We start from the raw sequence: 23466 nt of genomic DNA, 5'->3' as shown, positions 1-23466 counted from the left end.
AGATTTTATTTATTTATTTGACAGAGAGAGATCACAAGTAGACAGAGAGGCAGGCAGAGAGAGAGGGGGAAGCAGGCTCCCCGCTGAGCAGAGAGCCCGATGCGGGACTCGATCCCAGGACCCCGAGATCACGACCCGAGCCGAAGGCAGCGGCCTAACCCACTGAGCCACCCAGGCGCCCAGATTCCAGATTTTTAAAAAAGATTTTATTTATTTATTTGACACAGAGAGAGGGATCACAAGTAGGTAGAGAGGCAGGCAGAGAGAGAGGGGGAAGCAGGCTCCCTGCTGATCAGAGAGCTCGATGTGGGGCTCGATCCCAGGACCCTGAGATCATGACCTGAGCTGAAGGCAGAGGCTTTAACCCACTGAGCCACTCAGGTACCCCAAGATTCCAGATTTTTAAACCTCACTTGAATGTAGGGCCATCAATAGGCAGGTATGCATGTAACTCACTCTAGGGACTCCATCTAACAGAACCCATTTTCCTACAGGTGAATTGAGGATAATTCTACAAAGGTGGTAGTGAGGGCATAACATCATCCAAGTAGTCAGGGAAGCTCCTGGAAGGCAAGGAAACAGTGATGTCACAGAAGGGCAATGGCATCTTGGGAGGAGGGAATAGAAGGGGCTTCCATCACCAAGGGAGCAAGCTCTGGCCCTTGTGGCTCCAACATCATTAACAAAGGAGGAAGGTAAGCATGGGTGTCTTTTTTTTTTTTTAAACTAAAAGAATCTTTTTTTTTTTAAGATTTTATTTATTTATTTGATAGACAAATCACAAGTAGGAGAAGAGGCAGGCAAAGAGAGAGAGGAGGAAGCAGGCTCCCCGCTGATCAGAGAGCCCGATGCAGGGCTTGATCCCAGGACCCTGGGATCATGACCTGAACCGGAGGCAGAGGCTTTAACCCACTGAGCCACCCAGGCGCCCCAGCATGGGTGTCTTTGATGGTTGTGTTTTTGGTCCTTTAAGGGGAGATAAACAATGAAATTTCTTTTTCAAGCCTCTGCCCAACTTCACTGGTCTCTTTCTTCTCCCTCTGGTCATCTTTAGGGTTCTTATCTAAACCTGCTTCCATTCTTGAGACCAAATCTTTTTTTTTTTTTTTTTTTAAGATTTTATTTATTTACTTGAGAGAGAGGTAGCTAGAGAGAGAGAGCATGAGCAGAGAAAGAGGCAGCTATAGAGGGAGAGACAGACTCCCTGTTGAGCAGGGAGCTGGGTATGGGGCTTGATCCCAGGACACTGGTATCATGACCTGAGCCCAAGGCAAATGCTTAACCAATTGAGCCACCTAGTATGCCCCACCTTGAGGGCAAATATGCTTTATATGTCACAGAGGGAGTCCAAACTAAGAGGCCAATTGGGAAAACTTAAGACCTGGAGCAAGGAGACATCAGAGTGTTGATTTGACCTCAGGATGCTGAGAGAAGTGAATGAACTTTTGAGGGATCCTTTGTCCTATAGGAATATAGGATGAAGTCCTCTCACTTGAGGGAGCAGAGGCTTTGAGTGAGCTGCTTTCTCACCCACGAGCCCGCTGTTTCCAGATGGTTATCAGAATGCCTTTTAGACAGGCAGAGCCCTTTTCCTTATTCCCAGAGGATAATCTAAAAGGAAATATATATGTATATGTGTGTGACACAATGACAAAATTTCACTCAGGTGCAAGAGACTGTTATCAGAGCCATGCTGAAAAGTCCCTTCAGACAAGAGAGAGGGGCATCGAGGCAAAATTTCTTCAGTTTTAGTAGCCACAGGACCAAGAATGGGGCATTTGAGAACATATGAAAGCTATAATACTTTTTGGAGCACCTCTGCAGATCTAAATTGCCATCAATAGTTTGGAACACACACACTTGTATTTTTATAACCTAATTTGTTCCGAAAATAACTATGTCTGATATCTAGAGGTGTGAAGGCCCAGAAGAAAAGGGAAGTGGGGAAGAGAAAAGATTTTTTTATCCTCTTGATATATATTTTTTTAAGATTTTATTTATTTATTTGTCAGAGAGAGAGAGAGAGAGAGAGAGAGAGCACAGGCAGACAGAGTGGCAGGCAGAGGCAGAGGGAGAAGCAGGCTCCCCACAGAACAAGGAGCCCGATGTGGGACTCGATCCCAGGACGCTGGGATCATGACCTGAGCCGAAGGCAGCTGCTCAACCAACTGAGCCACCCAGGCGTCCCTATCCTCTTGATTTTATGAAAAAAAGAAAACAAACCTTCCAAAAAAAAAAATTCGTTTTTAGAATTTTTTTCATCATCTTGCCAATGTTCACTTCCTTGGAGGAGGAAGAAGAGGAGGAGGAGAACCTGTGGCTGGGGAGGTGGAGGTGGTGGAGGTGGTGGAGGTGGAGGTGGTGGAGGAGGTGGAGGAGGTGGAGGAGAAGGAGGAGGAGGAGGAGGAGGAGGAGGAAGAGGAGGAGATGGAAGGGGAGAAGAGGGGGAGGGGGCAATGGGAGAAGGGAGGGGGAGGAGGAAAACCTGTCTGTAGTACAGAGAGCTGACACAAAACACTCTTCTCATTAACTAGAGCCCACGTGGTAGCAATTCCCAACTCCGGGGAGAAGAAACTGCCTCCTTAAGCGCCCCGCCCCGTGTCAGTGATTAAGAAAGCCCTTTCTTGTCCCTGCTTTTCTTTCAGGGAATTCTGAAGATTCAGTCAACAGGAAACGGGACAGGGGGTGGGGGTGGAGGGGGGAAGCCCGAGAGTTACGTGGTGCGCATCAATTTCAAGGGTCCTTGAGGGCTGTGCACACCATCTCTGTATGAGACGGTAGTAATAGCAGCAATCATCGATGATCGGCCCCCAATATTGAACCCGATACCTCCGTGCCAGGGACTTGCATCATCTCGTTCAATCCTAACAAGCCTCCCCTAAGTGAGGAATGAGGAGGGACCCAGGTTCGGTTGAAGCACTTAGTGGCCAGCATGCGTCTCTGCTGGCTGGCGGGGTCCAAACTCATTCTGTCGAACCCACTCCGGAACCGTTCCCAGGTGGATTCAGGCCTGGGATTTTGGTGTCGCCTTCACTTCTGAGACGGTCATCTGTAGCATACATAGATGGCTCTATCCAGGGACGAATCATGGTCCACCCGGCACTGGGGAAGGACAGCCTCCGGGTGGCTCTCAGCGGAACTTTACTGTCGGCGGCGCGTGTTCCCGTCCGGGCGGCCGGGCGCGCGGGCCCGGCGGGGGACGCATTCTGGCGCGGACCGCGAGCGGAGCCTGCGAGCGCCGCCGCCGGAGAAGACCGACGCTTACCCGGAGCCAGCCCGCGGCGCCCGGGCCTGGCCGGCCGCTTCCCGCCTCAGCCGCCACCCCCGCCCCCGCCGCCGCAGACGCCGCCGAGGCAGGAGCCGCGGGACGCTCAGCCGCTTGGCCCTGCCTGGCCCTGCGCGGCCCTGAGCCGCGGTGCGGGAGGTGAGTGCCGGTGCCGGCCCCCGGCTCCCGACTCGGGCCGCCGGGACCCGCAACAATGGGGGCCAAATGGGGACGCGGCCCGGGCCCATGGCGCTCAGCGGCCTGGAGCAGCCAGCCTGTCCCAGCGGTTCGGGCCTTGGGGCGCTGGATCCCCATTGGGGACCTCCAGTGGCCGGAGCCTTGGAGAGGGTCTTGGCTTCGATCCTGGGCCTCGGTGGCTTATATTTTGTATCTTGGTATCCAGGAAAGGGAGTCATAGGGACATGGAGTCTTAACTCCTTTGGTGTGCGCTCTTGACGCTTGATGGGGACGCCCTGGAGGCAGACCACAGTGGGGTGGATGTGGGGGGGCTAGCGTTTGGAATTCCAGGGGCCTCAGTGTGCCTGGTCCCTCAGGCGCATCGGGATGTGTCTTCTCCCTACCCCCAGTCTCCCGAGGTCTGTGAACTTGGCGGACTGGGGTCTGGTTGGGGAGAAGAGGCACGAAGAGTTTGGCTTCTTGGGGGAAACCAGTGATTAGTTCCTGGAAAGGCAGAAGCTCAGCTGGGCACAGAGGAGTTGAGCAAAGAGCTGGATTCTCCAGGGCCCAGATGCATCCTGGCGTTGGGGGGGTTCTTGGGCAGGGAACTGAGTGTCACAAGAGTGCCACGGTGAGTAGTGTTGGCTACCTTGGCGTTAGGGTGAGGCCGGAGTTGTGATTTGGAGAGTGTAGAGGAGTGTTGGTAGCCTGCCGAGTTTGGTAGGCTGCTTTATGTGGGCCATGGTGGCCGCCTAGGAGATGAACAAGAGAACTTCGCAGAGTGGGCTTCCCGATAGAGAATGACCTCTTCCTGCGGGGGAGTGGGTGACTCAGATCTGTTAGAATTCCTGCGCTTGCTAGTGGATGTGACTGACTATATTAGTGCCTGGGCACCAAGGTGGATGGGGCTGGAAGGGGCTTTGGGGGGCTGAAGGAGTTCGTTCCTGAGTAGAAGATAGTGTGAAATCATTCCTTCTCACTCCGAGTCAGAATGGTAGCTGTCATTGACAATATTTTAGGCAAAGAATTTGTTTGTGGTATTTGGATCCAAAGCTTTTCTTCTGTTCATTTTTTTTTCCTCCTGTTTTTGAGTTGTGACTCATACTTTCTTTTCAGCTCTGTGGCTATTGTTTGTAATGCTAGACAAACTTAGATACTGTAATATATGTAAATTCTAGGGGGTTTCAGTCCAATTCTTACAAATCTAAATTAATTTAAGAGCCTGTTTTCACTAATTTGTGTGTTACTGTTAAATGTGTGCAACTCTAGAGGGGGATGTGAAGACCCTAACAGTTGTTAAATACTCTTTATATCCCCGAATCCATGAACCATCCATTTTCTTCTACTGCCATGAAGTCATTATGTTGAATCTTTTAAGTCTTAGTGACTGCCTTCACAGGACATTATCTTCACTGGAAGTGTTATCTACCTTCAGTGAGTTTGGTCTGTACACTGTGTCTCATCTGTATTATTATTATTTTTTAAAGATTTTATTTATTTATTTGATAGAGATCACAAGTAGGCAGAGAGGCATGAAGAGAAAGAGGGGGAAACAGGTTCCCCGCTGAGCAGAGAGCCCGATGTGGGGCTCGATCCCAGAACCGTGAGATCATGACCTGAGCCGAAGGCAGAGGCTTAACCCACTGGGCCACCCAGGTGCCCCTCATCTATATTATTTAAAGGCAGTGTGCAAACTCCAACTCTGAGGCCTGCAGCTGTTCACCAGAGGTCTGTATGTAGCGTTCAGACAAAAGTTGGTATGGATGAGGTATTAAATTCTAGATGGAAAGAAAAAAGTATCAGAATCATTGCACCTTTTGAGTTTATTTAGAGTGTTAAGAGGCACTGGAGTCTACGATAAATTTTCAGGTGAAATGTGAGGTAATTCTGTATGTAGTTGTACAAATAGTTATGGGGATTGGTTCCCACCCCCCCTTAATCTTTAAAAAAAAAAAATCATGTATTTCCCTTCAGTTCTCTTTCTTTTAAATTTTTCTATTTTAAATCCTTAATTCTTCCATAAACTGGTTAGTATCTGTTGAATTATTCCAGATACTATGTTGGGCATTTCCACAGTGGTGATATTTTTGACATTTTGATAATAGTAGTTCTTAGTTCAAAAGTGGCTATAGGTCTGTGAAGAAAGAAGTGATTCAGGTATATCCAGCTTTTAATCAGTAAAGCTGTTGAATGAAGTTTTTATACAGTATTAATTTTGACTGGTGATAATTGATTATCTTAATATATTTCCATGAAAAAGTTTAGCTATAATGTGGTCACATTAGTGTGGGATTGTTTTAGCATCGTTTCATTTAAATATACCTGTTAACTTTAAGTATTTCTGTAGGCAAACCATAGGTAACATTTTGTTTCTGTGTGTGTCTGGATGAACAGTGATTTATAAATACTGTATATGTGCTTGGGTTCCCCAGGAAGCCGTCACACTTTCCTTTCCACTGTGGTTTGGGAGCATGAAGGCGTTGCTTACCCCCTTTGTCTGGTTCACTGTATGTAGGCTGGGAGTGGCTGCTGATCACTTGGAGTGCTGTCCCCTAGAACAGGAGGAATAAGATTGAGGTAAGGCTCAGTCTATTTGAAATTGCTTGCCTCTTGATATTCACTGCATAAAATATCATGTAAATTGTATTTGAATTTTTTAAATTGTTAATCTCCATTCTGATCTAGTAGAATGAAACTCTGTCCTTTCCTCTCTTATCTATTGGTATTTATGTTTTTGGCTAAAAATAAATGAAGAAATTTAAAATCAAGGCACTCACATAATAAATTCTTTGAAATACCTTTCATTTTCTATCTAAAATATGAACTTGATCAAGGAAAATAAAAACAGTTTACCTATGTTGTTTTGAAAACAAAGTGATTGTTGAAAGAACTATTTTTGACTACCTGTTAGACAAATGGATAGACTTCAGACACTCTTGGAAAGAAGGTTTAGAGTTTTTGCTCTCTTTAGGAAAATTCTGAAGTGCTTGTATAATAGGAAGAGCATGTCTTTAGAGTCATCCCACTTCTACCTCTTGCTTGCTTTTTGACCTGGGCAAGCTCTTAACCTCTCCGAGCCTTGTTTTTTATTTATTTTTTTCATCTGTAAAATGGGGTTAATATAACCTCTGCAGATTGTATTGAGGACTGGAGAAGAGGCATAGTGCTTTGTGGAGGGCGGGTGGTCAGTGCTTGCTTTTAGTAGTAGTGTTTTGATGTTAGTAGCTGTTAGTGTAGTTAGAAGTAGTAATGGGGGCACTACTCGCAGTAGTATTAGTAGTAGGAATATAGCTGGGTGCTCTGCATAGATGAGGGGCTCAGTTTCTTTGGTGAAGAAAGTAGCCTGCTGTCTCCACCTGTTTGCACTCTGGACAGGTGAGAATTGTCGAGGTAGTCTTTATCTGGTACTGGTGGGCAGGAGTCCACACTATAAAGTCCAAGGTCATTTCTGGCACTGGTAGGTTTTTTTCCTGGCAGTTTCTGTGGAGAAGCCAGGAGGTAACTATTCGGCATGTCCTTGTTTTGAGAACTGTAAGCATTCCCGTTGACAGAGTGCTAGGGTATGCCAGGCAGCATGATGTTCTTGTAGGCCATGGTCAGGATGTTTCTCTAGCTTTCGTCTTATCAGAGACCTGATTTTGTCTTTTTGCTAGGAAGACTCCAGATGCTGGAGAGATTTGTCATCTTTCTCTAATTTGGGCTATTTTGATAGAATATAGCACTCTGTTCAGAAATGTTTTTGATGAACAGAAGGTTCACAGCCTTTGTTACAGAATTGTTCAGTTTTATTTTTTCCCTATGAGAGGAAAAAAAGTCAAGAGAAAAATAAGTATGAGCCAGATAGAAGTGATTAGAAATAACTGGCCCTAAATCTCTTCCAGCTCTAGTCAGATCTCCTCTCCATTCCGGCAGGTCTCTAACTCCAGTTAAAAGTAAATAATATTCTTTTGACCTTAAAATACAGTGAACATCTAGATTCTGGTATATCTCTATTTCAACATCTCACAAGGACCTTTATGACCCAGCCGCTTCTTTATCTGCCTTTCTAGTCCCTCTGCAACAATTCTTTTGGCACTTGACGCTCTAGTTATAGTGAACTCCTTGAGGGTCCCCCCAGCATGCTCAGGCTATACTTCCTGCTAATTTTCCTCTCCATTCTAGTCATTTTTCTGACTCCTAGGCTTGCATTTACCAGAAATCAAGGCACTACCATCTCTTAAGAGACTCTTCGATTCTTTCTAGATTAAGCTGAATGCCTGTCTTTTGTGTGGCCATTGAGATTTGTTAAAGCATCTTTCATAATTACACTGTTCTCCTAACTTTTGGTATATTTGTGTGTTTTCCATGCTAGGTTGTGACCTACTTGAGAGCAGACCCTTGTCTTGTTTATCCTTATATTCTAATACCTAACCATCTCTAGCACAGAGTAGCTACTCAGTGAATGTTTGTTGAATGAACAAATGAATGACCTCTGATATGAAATGACAGGAAATCATTCCTTGTGGAGTTGGTAGTGATGAGAATTCTGATTTTATGGCTGCATCTGGTCCTGGCTGAAACAGCGTTTCTGCCTTTGTATTTCCAGGTTGCTAAAAGCAGCATTTTGTTTGAAAATGTGTTGCTTAATTCCATACGTTCATGGTTTCAGGCTGGGGGCTATTATTTGCTTTCTGTAGGTCTTGCAAAAGTTTGCTTTGGAAGAAATAAAAGTTTTTCATTGGTATTATCTAGCTCTTCCTTTGGCCATTTACTGCTGTGAGCACTTTGTCCTTCCTGCTGTGAAGAAGAATGGCTAGTCAGTTTGGGTCACAAGGTCTCCAGACAACTAGTGGAAGTGGGTAATGGATTTAACACCAGGTGTGTGACTTACTGGCTGATGGACTTTTAGGAGTTGAGCTTAATATCACCATTTTCAGGATCCAAGATTATTTGCCCAAACTTTATTCAGGAATTTGAACTTAGTGACTATGAAATTATCTGTACTAGTTCTTTGCTCAGCCTAATACTGTACTAACACTAAAACTGATGAATTAATTCTTTGTTAGGAGGCTTTGTGTTCTGAGTTACTAAACCAGTAATTTAGGAATCGTGCTGATTCATTAAGTCACCCTTTTGGTTCTTCATGGTAAAATAACTTGAGAGTGTACTATCTAAATTACTTTGATTTAATTCTCATGATTGATCCGATCACATAGGACTCCCACTGAAGACCAGGTGTGAGGAACCTTACTAAAACCTACATAATGCTGTTCTTCTTTCATGCAGCTGACAAACTTAGCAGACTGCAGGAAAGAAAAGCATGAAAAGTAACCATAGTTAGATTAAAGATAAAAACTGATATGAGAGGGGCGCCTGGGTGGCTCAGTGGGTTAAAGCCTCTGCTTTGGGCTCAGGTCATGATCCCAGGGTCCTGGGATGGAGCCCAGCATTGGGCTCTCTGCTTAACAGGGAGCCTGCTTCCTCCTCTCTCTCTGCCTGCCTCTCTGCCTACTTGTGATCTCTGTCAAATAAATAAACAAAATCTTAAAAAACAAAACAAAAACATGATATGAGATAAGGGAAACTGAGACAAAGTACAAGACATTAAATATGGCAAGCAGCTGTGAAATTGAAGATAGTTTGTGAGCAATGTTGAGATTTTGATCATAATACAGGCTAGAAGCGGTAAAAACAAGGATCATTTCAGCCAACATAGATATATTGGCAGTACTAGTGCCCACTTATGGTCTTGTAACACCATTAATGAAAGTTGTATATAGGCAAATGAAAATGTTTGCTTTATGATAAGTATACCTTGCACATGTATCATACTCTAGTTCATAAAACACTTTCATGTACATTTCCTTTACTTTACCCTCCCAACAACCCTGTGACGCAGGTAGCTCCATTTTACAGATGAGGAAGAAAACACAAAGAGGTGAAGTGGCTTGCTTTCAAGTGCATAAAGCCAGTAAGAATAAGTTGGGACTTGATTCCAGGTTTTCTGATCCTAAGTTTAGGATCCCTTTTATGTCCTCATAGGATGCTGTTAGGTCTTCAGTTTGGGGGGATGGTTACTCCTAATTCCAGGCTTCTGGCCAGTAAAAGGTACACCCGAAGAAGGTAGTGCCACACAGAGGGTAGAGCATCTGCTCTGTTAACAGTAGCCCAGAAACTAAAGGGCTGGATGGGGGAGGAACCTAAAGGGAGCCCGCCCCCCTCTGCAATAGATCACTTAGAGCTCAAGACAAAAACCCAGAACCAGGTGATGTTTTTGCAATACTTGACACTAGCAGTCATCTTTCTCCTAATGTGATGATGTATAGAAATTGGATTAAAAATAAAAAAGTTTGGGAAGAATTTTTTTAGGTGTGATTCTAACTTGAGCTCAGGCTCTTTGCCTTCATTGTGCTTTCTAGTTCCACTGTCTCTTCCACACCAGCTCTTTCGCTGTTTCACCCACCTGCACTGAGCTTGGATGCCAGGTAGGCACGGCCCATAGTTTCAGTGCTGCCTTTTCTGGGTCTGAGAACCCTTTACTTGTACTATTCCCATCCCTAAACTTTGTCCTTTGGGTTCTTTTGCTAACCCTAGGCTGCTCAGTGTTTCTGGGAATCAGGAAAATTGGATATCTTGTTGACAGCAGTTCCCGCTGCCCCACTTGAGTTGAGCTCTGACTGCTACTCATGGTCCTCCTGTGCTGCCTTCTCAGGGTCCCATTTCCTTCAGCCACTGCTTACATGTTTCCCAAGGCTCATTTTAAAAAAAATTTTTTTCTTCTTTTTTAATTTTTTATTTTTTTAAAGTAATCTCTGTACCCAGTATGGGGCTCGAACCCACAACCCTGAGATCAAAAGTCACAGTTCTACCAGCTGAGCCGGCCAGGCACCCCAAGGCTTATTTTTTCCATCGGCCCTAGGCCCGCCTTCTGTCTCCCTCATTGCTTTTTTTAAAATATTTTATTTATTTATTTGACAGAGAACACAAGTAGGTAGAGAGGTAGGCAGAGAGAGAGGGAGAAGCAGGCTCCCGCTGAGCAGAGAGCCCAGTGAGGGGCTTGATCCCAGGACCCTGAGATCATGACCTGAGCCGAAGGCAGAGGCTCAACCCACTGAGCCACCTAGGTGCCCCTATCTCGCTCATTCTTTTTTTCTTTTTAAAAGATTTTATTTGTTTATTTGAGAGATCACAAGTAGGCAGAGCAGCAGGCGGGGTGGGGGGGCAGGCTCCCCGCTGAGTAGAGAGCCCAGTGTGGGGCTTGATCCCAGGACCCTGATATCAGGACCTGAGCTGAAGGCAGAGGCTTAACCCACTGAGCCACCCAGGTGCCCCTATCTCCCTCATTCTTGACCATGACTTCACTTTAAGGCTCCTGCTCCCTGTTTTTTTCCCCTTACCTTTCTGTCATGACATTTCCTTTTTTCTTTTTCTTTTTCTGTCTCTATTTTTAAAGATTTGTTTATTTATTTTAGAGAGAGAGAGCATGAGCAGGAAGGGCGGAGGGAGAGGGAGATAGAATCCCAGGCAGACTCTGTGTTGAGTGTGGAGCCTGACACAGGGCTTGATCCCATAACCCCGAGATCATGACCTGAGCTGAATGAAACCAAGAATCAGAGGTGTAACTGACTGTGCCACCCAGGCACCCCTCTCTCATGACAGTTTCATAGTTCAGAATCTCTTGCTTGTAGAAAGTCCTTGACTTTTTAACTTTTTTCCCCATGATTATACCAGTAATACCAATAATATATAAGCACAGTAAAATTCAGACATTTTTAAATAAGGAAAGAAACCCATAATCCATGTCTCAGTGTTAATCACCACTGAGAATTCAGTCTATTTATGCTGGGGTTGTGATCTGAGGGTGGTAAGATAGACCCCTGTGTAGGGCAGAGTCTGTTTGAGACTCCCTCTTCCTCTGCCTGTCCCCTGAGTGGGTGTGCAAGTGTACTCTCTTTCTTTCAAATAAATAAATCTTAAAAAAAAAAAAAAATTTGGTCTGTATTCACATTTTTTTCTACTGGGTTTGCTAATGTGTATGAATGTATGTGTATGTGAGAGAAAGATAGGTAAAGTAATTCCTTTTTTTTTTTTTTTTTAAAGATTTTATTCATTTATTTGACAGAAAGATCATAAGTAGGCAGAGAGGCAGGCGGGGGATGGGAGGTGCAGGCTCCCCGCTGAGCAGAGAGCCCGATGTGGGGCTTGATCCCAGGACCCTGGGATCATGACCTGAACGGAAGCCAGAGGCTTTAACCCACTGAGCCACCCAGGCGCCCCAAAGTAATTCCTTTTTGCATAAGTGGGATTACAATATATCTATTCTTCTGTAACTTTTTCATTTAATGCTTTTATCTTGGGCATTTTTTCATGTTTAATACACAGATCTATCATATATTATAATAGTTACATAGTATTATATTGTATATTTGTATCAATTTTTCTAGTCCCCTGGTGATAGACATTTGTTTCTGTCTTTGCAGCTACAAGCATCCTTGTATGTATGTATCTTTGTATACTTCTTTGTATACATTGTATACATCTTTCTGTACTTTGTATACTTATGATAAAATCCTCCAAGTGCATTTTCTGTGTCAAAGGATATGCATGTTTAAAATTTTTCTAGGTAATACCAAATAACTGAAAATATTGTATTTATAGTTCTCCTTTAGCACTGAACATTATCAAATTTTTTTAAAAGACTTTATTTTTGTATTTAATTTTTTTTTTTTTTAAGATTTTATTTATTTATTTGTCAGAGAGAGAGGGAGAGAGAGCAAGCACAGGCAGACAGAATGGCAGGCAGAGGCAGAGGGAGAAGCAGGCTCCCCAATGAGTAAGGAGCCCGATGCGGGACTCGATCCCAGGACGCTGGGATCATGACCTGAGCCGAAGGCAGCTGCTTAACCAACTGAGCCACCCAGGCGTCCCTTAATTTTTTTTAAAGATTTTATTTATTTATTTGACAGAGAGAGAGATCACAAGTAGACAGAGAGGCAGGCAGAGGGAGAGGGGGAAGCAGACTCCCCGCCAAGCAGAGAGCCCGATGTGGGGCTCAATCCCAGGACCCCAAGACCATGACCCAAGCCTAAGGCAGAGGCTCAATCCATGGAGCCACCCAGCTGCCCCTAAAAGATTTTATTTATTTACTTGACAGAGATCACAAGTAGGCTGAGAGGCAGGCAGAGAGAGAGAGGGGGAAGCAGGCTCCCTGCTGAGCAGAGTGCCAGATGTGGGACTCCCAGGACACCAGGACCATGACCTGAGCCAAAGGCAGAGGCTTTAACCCACTGAGCCACCCAGGTGCCCCAGTTACCAAATATTTTTAATCTTTACCAGTTTGAAGCTAATTTTGAAAACATTTTTTTTTTAAAGATTTATTTATTTATTTGACAGAGAGAGAGATCACAAGTAGGCAGAGAGAGAGAGGAGGAAGCAGGCTCCCTGCCAAGCAGAGAACCCAATGCAGGATCCATCCCAGGACCCTGAGATCATGACCTGAGCCAAAGGCAGAGGCTTAATCCATTGAGCCACCCAGGCGCCCCTGAACACATTTTTTTTGAATCCTGGATAACATTTTCTTACTGAGGAGGAACAACATCTTTTCATGTGTTTATTTTGTATGTATTAATTGATTAATTAGTTGATTAATTAATTAGTTGATTAATCAGTGTCTCCTTTCTAGCCTCTTCCTAACCTTCTCTCCCCTTTTGGTTTTTAATCTACATGTAAGATAGAACCATAGTAACTTAGCTCTGGGTCTCTCATGCCACCCTATCCTTCTCCTTCCTATCCCTGTTCCTTATCTAAAATGCAATTTTAGGGACTCCTGGGTGGTTCAGTTGGTTGAGCAGCTGCCTTTGGCTCAGGTCATGATCCCAACGTCCTGGGATCGAGTCCCACATCGGGCTCCTTGCTCGGCAGGGAGCCTGCTTCTTCCTCTGCCTCTGCCTGCCATTCTGTCTGCCTGTGCTTGCTCTCTCTCCCTCTCTCTCTGACAAATAAATAAATAAAATCTTTAAAAAAATGCAATTTTACTGCCATTTCCTTACTACCTGTTTTATCTATGTCTCTTAATGCTTTGTGGTCTGGCTTCTGGTCTTATATTTCTCCTGGACACTATTTCTGAGGTGAATTCCTTATTGCCAGGACAACAGTTTTTTTTTTCTTTTTTTTTTTTATAGATTCTTTTTTTTTTTTTTAAGACTTTATTTATTTATTTGTCAGAGCGAGCACAGGCAGACAGAGTGGCAGGCAGAGGCAGAGGGAGAAGCAGGCTCCCCACAGAACAAGGAGCCCGATGTGGGACTCGATCCCAGGACGCTGGGATCATGACCCGAGCCGAAGGCAGCGGCCCAACCCACTGAGCCACCCAGGAGTCCCACAGTTTTTTTTTTCTTGATGTCTGTTCTCCCTTGTTCTGACCAACTCCCCACTCTCCAGGGTAGGGAAGCCACGCATGAATGGACTTTTTATTATGGAAAATTTCAAACATAGACAACAACAAGGAATATAGTATATGAACCCCATGTACCCATCACCCAATTTTGACAATTATCAGCATTCCCCCCAATTTTTTCCATCTGTTGTCCTCCCCACTTCTTGGTTGTTGTTGGCATATTTCAAAGCTAAATCTCAGACATTGTCACTGAGTGTATCTCTCTTACTGATAAGAGCATTCTATTTTTTTTTTTAAAGATTTTATTTATTTATTTGCCAGAAAGAGCATGCACATAGGAGCAGGGGGGAGGGACAGAGTGAGAGGAAGAAGCAGACTCCCCACTGAGCAGAGAGCCTGATGTGGGGCTCCATCCCAGGACCCTGAGATCATGACCTGGGCTACCCAGGTGCCCCAAGAACATTGTATTTTTTAAACATCATTTCGTTGCCATTTTCTACCCTAATAAAAATTAACAACATTTCCTGAATAGTGAGGACTTGATTTATTTTTTAAAGATTTTATTTATTAGAGAAAGCACAAGGCGGGTGGGGCAGAAGGAGAGGGAGAAACAAACTCCCTGCTGAGCCCAAAGCCGCCTCAATCCCAGGGCTCCTGAGACTAACTCAGACATTTAACCATCTGAGCCACCCAGCTGCCCCAGGACTTGATTTTTTTTTTTTTTTTTAAGATTTTATTTATTTGGGGCGCCTGGGTGGCTCAGTGGGTTAAGCCTCTGCCTTCGGCTCAGGTCATGATCCCAGTCTCCAGGGATCGAGCCCCGCATCAGGCTCTCTGCTTAGTGGGGGGCCTGTTTCCTCCTCTCTCTCTCCCTGCCTCTCTGCCTATTTGTGATCTCTCTCTGTCAAATAAAATCTTAAAATAAAAACCAAAAAAACCACAAAACTTTAAAGATTTTATTTATTTGGCACCCCAGGACTTGATTTTTTTTCCTTCCTTCCTTCCTTCCTCCCTTCCTTCCTTCCTTCTTCCCATCAGTCCTTCCTTTTTTTCTTCCCAGGATTTGATTTTTAATCCTGGCTCTATGATACCTGCTGTTTAAGTTGGGCAGTTTGTGAGCTTGTTTTCTCCTCTTGAATGGTAGTGAGGATAATTATGATAATTCCATCTCATAGGATTGTTGTGAGATTGAGATTATCTCATACTCCCACATAAAGTGCTTAGCACAGTGCTTTACCTGTGTGGGGCACAAACGTTTTTTGTCTCACTCTGTCTTTATTTATCCATTCATTGATTCAGCAGATTATTTTTTGAGCATGTATGTTTTAGCTGAAGAGGAAACACTGACCTTGGCTTCTAGGATTCTACATTGTCTTGATGCTCTGCCTGGTTCTCAGATGTGCTTTTGTAAAAACCCTTCCTTTTGTCCCTCTGGATATGGATGTAACCCAGGTTTGTTGTTTTCCTCTTTGCCTGGCCCTCAGAGACCTAGCTCTTTCACTTCCCCCACTTTAGGGTGTCCAAGTGACTCAGTTCTATAGCTGGTTTCTTTACAAAGCAGCAAACCCACATTTCCTCCTGACTTTTGGACATCTCTGTCTGACCAAGGGGATGAGTATAAAGTGCACTGAATTGAGTCTGCAAACCAGGGCTGCAACTCCATCTCAGCCACTAACTTCATGGCTTGGGCAGTCAGAGTCACCTCTCTCGGTCTTGGTCAAAAGGATGGAAGGGCTGAATTAAGAGTGTGAAATTCTAGCCAGCTTTAAAAGTCTATCAGCTAGGAAAAGGTGGTTTTAGAAATGTCCTCAGCATAGGTGGAACCATAGCCACCATTCTGCTCCCCAAACAAGTTTCTGGCTTCCCCCACCTGTCCACGCCGGGGAAATCCAGGCTTTACCCTGTGGCTTTTCCCTCTCATTTGTCCTTAACATAGGACTGGTTACCTCATGGCTAGATCTTCAGGTGATTTTGATTCCTGGCTTTTCCTGGAACACACTGGTGGCTGCTTTCAGCTTTACATCTGTATTCACATTGTGTCCTTTGGTTATATTCATGTTTCCCCTGAACCTGTGTTATGGCCATTGAAATTATGACCATCTTTGTGAGCTTAGTTCAGGTGACAGATTCATCCCCATTGGAAGTGAGTCCTCCCTCTTCTGACTCTCATGACTGGCAGTATATCAGTGACATTTCACCATATGCCTGGTTTCATATATTTGCATAAGTTTTATTTATTATTTTTTACCTTCTAGTTTGTAATCCCCTTTAGCACAGGTACCACATTTACATTGTGTGTAATTTTGCATCATGTGCTATCTAGCACAATTCGTTGTGCTGATAGTTTTGCAATAAATACTGATTGAATAAGTGAATTAAAGTGGACTTTGCTTCAAGGTAAGAACATTTACAGAATTTTTTTTTTAAGATTTTATTTATTTATTTGACAGAGAGATCACAAGTAGGCAGAGAGAGAGAGAGGGAAGCAGACTCCCTGCTGAGCAGAGAGCCTGATGCGGGGCTTGATCCCAGGACCCTGAGATCATGACCTGAGCCGAAGGCAGAGGGTTAACCCACTGAGCCACCCAGGTACCCCCAGAAATGTTTTTAAACCTGGTTGTTCAAAGGATGTGGTAATTAGTGGAGAAGACCCAGCCTGTGAAATGGCACCAATGGTACTAATTTAGGTACTAATTCCTTGATTCCAATTCGAAGAATCCTCCGCATTCCTGTCCTCTCTCAGAGTTGCGAGATTTTTCTCTTGGATAATGTGACTTAGTTTCTTCAAAACATCTCGAGTAACATTGTTGTCATTATGGAGTAGCTAAAGGTAATCAATAATTATTGAAAGTTAACTAGGTATGAAGGAATGCACTAATTATTTTTTTCACTTAATTTAAAAAATCTTATATGAAATATATACTTTTTAATTCTCATTTTATAAATGAAACCTAGGTTTAGAGAAATTAAGTAACTTCTTCAATGTCATTTAGATACAAAGTGGCAATGCTGGGACTGTGACCTAGGCCATCTCATCTCAGAGCCTATATTCTTTTTTTGTATTTTATTTATTTTTTCAAGAGCCCATATTCTTTTTTTTTTTTTTTAAAGATTTTATTTATTTATTTGAGAGAGAGAGACAGTGAGAGAGAGCTTGAGCGAGGAGAAGGTCACAGAGAGAAGCAGACTCCCCGTGGAGCCGGGAGCCCGATGCGGGACTCGATCCCAGGACTCCAGAATCATGACCTGAGCCGAAGGCAGTCGTCCAACCAACTGAGCCACCCAGGCGTCCCTCAAGAGCCCATATTCTTTTTTTTTTTTTTAAAGATTTTATTTATTTATTTGAGAGAGAGAGACAGTGAGAGAGAGCATGAGTGAGGAGAAGGTCAGAGGGAGAAGCAGACTCCCCTGGAGCTGGGAGCCCGATGCGGGACTTGATCCCGGGACTCCGGGATCATGACCTGAGCTGAAGGCAGTCGTCCAACCATCTGAGCCACCCAGGCGTCCCAAGAGCCCATATTCTTAATTGATTTACTGCTTTCTTCTCCAAAATACATTTATTGCCAGTTAGCTCTTTGCTGTTTATTTTTCACTTCCCTTATCAAATACCTTGCATGAATTCCTTTATTTTTTTCCTTCCTAAACCAGTTCTCCTGTTTTTCCTGATTTTGGTAAAGGGATGCCATTGCTCTTGCAGTCATCCAGACTTTAATCCTCAGAGTCCAGTTTAATTCCTCCCTTTCCTTCCTGTGCAGAAAATTCTGTTGAGTTTTCCTTGGTAATGCCTTACCTCTGCTCCATTCTTTGTGGTTTCTTTGCTTTTCCCTTAACCCAAGCCCTTTACGTCTAGTCCTGGATTGTGACAGCTGCTTTTCCTTCCTCCATTCTCTCATCTTTGCAGTTCTGGAAGGACTGCTTTTTGCCTATCTATCTTCACTTAAGAATCCTTCTGTGGTTCCTGAAGCTGGGATTTCTAAAAGCCAGTTCAAGTAGTGTCATAATCAGCTGTGGGACTTCTTCAAAGCAAGTAAAGTCTTCAGAGTAAAACTATGAGATCAGTGCTATTACTTGCAGTTTAGAGATGACAAAATGGAGACTTAACCAGACTGAGTCACTTAGATAAGATCACTATTGGTGGGAACTGGGGAACTATGTATTTTTAATAAGCTCTTTAGATTCTGATGCCCTGAGAAACACCAGGTTTAAAAATGGAAACACCAGGCAACCTTTAACTCCTTTTAGAATTCCTTCCCTAAATGTCTTTTTGGTTCCAGTGACCCCTCCATAAGTGAAATTTCTGTAGCATTTGACTCTTGATTATCCTAATGTCTTTCCTGAATAACATACTCCCCTGGCTTGTTCTTCTCTGCCTCTCTGATGTTCTCTGCAGTCCACTATTCTTTACTCCCTTGTGGTTTGGCTTGTTCTTGGCTACCCTTCCCCCTCTACACATACTCCCTGAGGCTCCTGCATATTTGGGGCTTCAGCTACCTGAGTTTGGCAGGAACACCTAAGTCTGTATCTCTAATCCCAATTCATTATCCAGCTGTTTCTGGCATTTTACTATTTAACAACACTTACCTACACCATTTTTCAAGCTGGAAACCTAGGCCATGGATAAGAGCTTGGAGTTAGAAGTCTAAGTTGAAATCAAGTTCTACTACTCTTCTAGCTGGGTATAATTGGGACAGGTCACTTAATGTCTCTAAACCTTAGATTTCCTCTTCATGGAATGGGGATAACATTACTTTCCTCATGGTATTATTGTTACGATATAATAAGAGAAGGTCAATAAAACATTTAATAATTTCGTTAATATTTATGGAGCTCTTCCTATGTACCAAGGACTGTGTTGGCTGCTGGGGAGATAGACTGACCAAGGCTGTCCTTTTGGGGCTCCTGTTGGCTACTGAAGCCTTACTGGTTTTGTCTCCTCAGTCTCTAATGTTTCTACTTCTCTCCTTTCTCATTGTTCCTGCTGTGGTTCAGAGTCTCCCCACCTTTTGCCCAGCGTTAGCAGCTTCCTGCCTAATCTCCTTGCCTCCACGCAGCCACCAGAGTGTTCTTTTTATTTTTATTTTTACTTATTTATTTTTTTAGGGAGACAGCAGGTGTGTGCAAGCATGGGGTGGGGGGATAATGGCATAGAGAGAGAATGAATCTTAAGTAGGCTCTACATGGAGCCTGACTTGGGGCTTGATCTCACAACCCTGACATCATGACCTGATACGAAATCAAGAGTTGGATACCTAACTGATTGAACCGTCTGTCCAGGCTCCCCCACAGTGCTCTTTTTGGGAATTTAGTTGATGCCACTTATCCTTCAGTGGCTCTCTTTAGGAGCATATAGACTATGGGGAGGACTGCATGGAGTTAGCTATGAGTCCACTTCTGAGCTTAGCAGAGAAGCACTCAACAGTATAATGGTTATGTCTGCCAGAGATAGAGACAGAAAAGTGTTGCCAAGTGCCACATATTTGCCAATCTTGTATAGGACAAAGTTCAGACTCCTTAGCAAGGTCTTCAGAACACTGTTGGGTCAGGATCTGGCCCGTCTACTTCTCATCTCTTGGCAGTCTCCTTCTTTACTCCCAACCTGTGCACAAGCAGGGGGAGTGGCAGGCAGAGGGAGAAGCAGACTCCCCACTGAGCAAGGAGCCTGACGAGGGAGTTGATCCCAGGGCGCTGGGATCACGACCCAAGCCAAAGGTAGGCACTTAACTGCCTGGGCTGCCCAGACTCTGCCTTTTAACATTCAGATCTGTTGCCTGCTCTGGAAAGCCTTGTCAGTCTTTCCAGGTAAAATTATTTCCTTCTCTGTCCTATAGAGGCTTAGTTTGTCAGTCCGTCCTTCCTTCCTTCCTTCTCCTTCCCTTTTTTTTTTTTTTTTTTTGAGAAAGAGGGATAGAATATGTGCGCACAGTGTTGGGGGAAAGAGCACAGGGAAAAAGGAAGAGAGAGAATCTTAAGCAGGCTCCATATCCAGTGCAAAGCCTGATGAGGTGCTCAATCTCATGACCCTGAGGTCATGACCTGAGCTGAAAGAAACCAAGGGACAGATGCTTAACTGACTGACCCATCCAGGTGCACCCCCCCACTTAGTTTTTAATTCACCTATCATAAATTTCACCATTTTTAAAAAAAAAGATTTTATTTATTTATTTATTTGATAGAGATCACAAGTTGTCAGAGGAAGGGAAGCAGGCTCCCCGCTGAGCAGAGAACCCAACTTGGGTCTCGATCCAAGGACCCTGAGATCATGACCTGAGCTGAAGTTAGAGGCTTTAACCCACTGAGCCACCCAGGCGCCCCAATTTCACCATTTTAAAGTCTTTAATTCTGAGGCTTTTAGTACATTCACAAGGTTATAGGTTATACAACCATTACCACTATCTAATTCCAGGGCATTTCACTGCTATGAAAAGAAACCCTTATTTATTTATTTATTTATCTATCTATCTATCTATCTATTTATTTATTTATTTATTTATTAAAGATTTTATTTATTTATTTGTCAGACAGAGATCACAAGTAGGCAGAGAGGCAGGCAGAGAGTGGGGAGGCAGGCTTCCTGCTGGGCAGAGAGCCTGATGCGGGGCTCCATCCCAGGACCCTGGGATCATAACATGAGCCAAAGGCAGAGGCTTTAACCCACTGAGCCACCCAGGTACCCCAGAAACCCTTATTTATTTATTTGTTTGTTTGTTTAAATATTTTATTTATTTATTTGACAGAGAGAGACACAGCGAGATAGGGAACACAAGCAGAGGGCGTGGGAGAGGGAGAAACAGGCTTCCCGCCAAGCGGGAGCCCGATTCGGGGCTGGATCCCAGGACCCTGAGATTATGACCCGAACTGAAGGCAGCCACTTAATGACTGAGCCACCCAGGCACCAGAAACCCATATTTATTAAGTTATCATTCTCTGTTCTCCCTTCCCCCTATCTCCTGGTAACCACTCATCTACTTTTTGTTCCTATGGATTTGCCTCTTCTGGGCATATCAGATAAATGGAATCAGACAGTATGTGGCCGTATGTGACTGGCTTGTTTAACTTAGCGTGATGTTTTCAGGTTAATCCATGTTGTAGCGTGTGTCACTACTTTATTCTCTTCTATTGCTGAGTAATACTTCATTCTATGGATATGTTAATCTGTTCATCAGTTGAACCTTAGTTGTATGTTGTACTTGCCAGATTGCTCACAGCGTATGCTTACATATCTGTGTCAGTAGATGGGATGATCCTGGAGGGTTCTAGTTATCACTCTGTGACCAGGATTCCCTCTGTGTGTCTTCAGTGTCTACCAGTACTGGTCAGTAGTACATGTTTAATCAGTATTCAGTGATGGTTTGTTTTATCTTCCTTTCCAGAAAACCTGACACTTTCTGCCGTTTCAGCATTCCTCAGATCCAAGCTGTAATTCCTGTGCAGAAAATATCCTTTCCTTCCCTTCTCACTTGTCTAATTCTGCTGTGCTTCAGGGTTGTTTCAAGGTCTGCCTCCTCCAGAAAGCCTTCCAACAGCATTTTAACCTCAGATGTTGTTGCTTCCTTTTCTGAACTCTGGTGCATTTGGAGTCTCTATTATTCATTAGCTCTTAATAAATATAATCTCAACACTGTCCTTAACTAGATTGATAGTAGGCCCACCAACACTGAATCCTTTTTTGCACTCCCAGTAAAAAAGTACTCTAATTATGTAATGGAATTACATCTAACATTTTACCTTAAATTGAACTATTCTTTGCAAAAGGAAAAAAAGGAAAAAAAAAAGAGCAAGAAATAATGACTTAAATAGTGAGGTAATTTCTTCTCACCATTTTACTCGGGGAATGAGTACCCACAGGCAGTGTATGCAGGTAGTGTCATTACAGTTAATATGACAAAATCTGTACATTTCAAGAATTTTTGACCATTGGCAGAAAAGAAATTTTTTAGGTGGTGTGGTGATGAGTTAAGTATCCTACCAAAAGAGAAGGAGAAGGACGAGAAGGAGAAGGAAAGAGAAGTAGAAGAAGGAGAATAATAGTAATGGGGAGCCATAGAGAATTGTTGATGTAAAAAGATGTGTTGGAGATGATAAGGAAGAGGATGAATAGGGAAGGCCTGCAAGCTGGAATCTTCATAAAATTACTGGACTGGTCCAAGCAGCAAAACACATGAGGGCTTAATTTCTGAATACCACAACCTTTTTTTTTTTTTTTTAAAGATTTTATTTATTTATTTGACAGAGAGAGACCAAGCAGGCAGAGAGGCAGGCAGAGAGAGAGAGAGAGAGAGAGGAGGAAGGAGGCTCCCTGCCAAGCAGAGAGCCCGATGCAGGACTTGATCCCAGGACCTTGAGATCATGACCTGAGCCGAAGGCAGAAGCTTAACCCACTGAGCCACCCAGGCGCCCCTGAATACCACAACCTTTTGGAATTAGTTTCAGTGTATATGTCTACAGTAATATATACATGAAACTATAGTGTATTTACATGGGCAATTGAAAAGCCTTTTCAAGGGTGACTTTATTTTTTTATTTTTATTTTTTTTTAAAGATTTTATTTATTTATTTGAGAGAGAGGCAGTGAGAGAGAGCATGAGCGAGGAGAAGGTTAGAGGGAGAAGCAGACTCCCCATGGAGCTGGGAGCCCGATGCGGGACTCGATCCCGGGACTCCAGGATCATGACCCAAGCCGAAGGCAGTCGTCCAACCAACTGAGCCACCCAGGCATCCCTCAAGGGTGACTTTATTGATGATCTTTTGCTTTAGGCTTTCATGGGAGCCCTAGCTAAGATAAGGCCCTTATAGTAGGTACCCAGAGAATTTTTGTAGGCAATATGAGAGTGTGGTCGGTCACTGGATGTGGATATGAATAGGGGCAATCACAGCCTGAAGAGTATGGTGCTACAAAGGATGGAGATGAGGGGACACCTGGGTGGCTCAGTTGGTTAAGCGGCTGCTTTCGGCTCAGGTCATGATCTCAGGGTCCTGGGATTGAGTCCCACATCGGGCTCCTTGCTCAGCAGGGAGCCTGCTTCTCCCTCTGCCTCTGCCTGCCACTCTATCTGCCTGTGCTCACTCTCGCTCTCTCTCTCTGACAAATAAATAAATAAAATCTTTAAAAAAAAACAAAAACAAAGGATGGAGATGAGGCCAGGGAGGATCTGTTTGCTGATTGCTTGGCTTTACAGAGAGAGAATACACATATAAAGATGAAATGCTGATTTTACAGTTATAAAGTCATATCTATTATAAAACAAAAGAATAAAAAGGAAAACTTTTTTGGTAAAACTACCACCCAAAGATAAAAATGGTTAACCTTTTGGTGCATTTCCTTCATGTGTATATCTGTGTGTTTCCTGTGTATATATAAATACTTGCATGAGTGTTATTTTTTTTAAATGGGTGTTTAAATATTAATAAGTTTTTTGGGTTTTTTTTAGACAAAAAAAAATTTTTTTAAGATTTTATTTATTTATTTGACAGAGATCACAAGTAGGCAGAGGCAGGCAGAGAGGGGGAAGCAGGCTCCCCGCTGAGCAGAGAGCCTGATGTGGGGCTCGATCGCAGGAACCTGGGATCATGACCTGAGCCGAAGGCAGAGTCTTTAACCCACTGAGCCACCCAGGCGCCCCTTTTAGACAAAATTTATTGTGAAAATGGT

At 43.8% G+C, this 23466-nt stretch overlaps 1 protein-coding gene across 6 annotated transcripts in view; it reads left to right on the top strand.

Annotated features, from left to right (window-relative positions):
• The first annotated feature begins 618 nt into the window (after nucleotides 1-618).
• RAD54L2 (RAD54 like 2) overlaps nucleotides 619-23466 on the top strand; it is a 116428-nt gene continuing 93580 nt past the window's right edge. Inside the window, exons 1-2 of one of the 6 annotated variants that reach the window (XM_047692897.1) lie at nucleotides 619-695; nucleotides 5875-6019. The gene's annotated coding sequence lies outside the window, so the exon portion shown is untranslated. Of the gene's footprint in view, nucleotides 696-3201; nucleotides 3425-5874; nucleotides 6020-23466 lie in introns of those variants that run through there. The other 5 variants (XM_047692930.1, XM_047692906.1, XM_047692888.1 and 2 more) reach the window with 5 other exon arrangements.

This window comes from Lutra lutra, chromosome 1 (assembly GCF_902655055.1).
Source record: "Lutra lutra chromosome 1, mLutLut1.2, whole genome shotgun sequence".
In the NCBI taxonomy this organism is placed as follows: Eukaryota; Metazoa; Chordata; class Mammalia; order Carnivora; family Mustelidae; genus Lutra; species Lutra lutra.
This window is presented reverse-complemented; position numbering and strand designations above follow the sequence as displayed.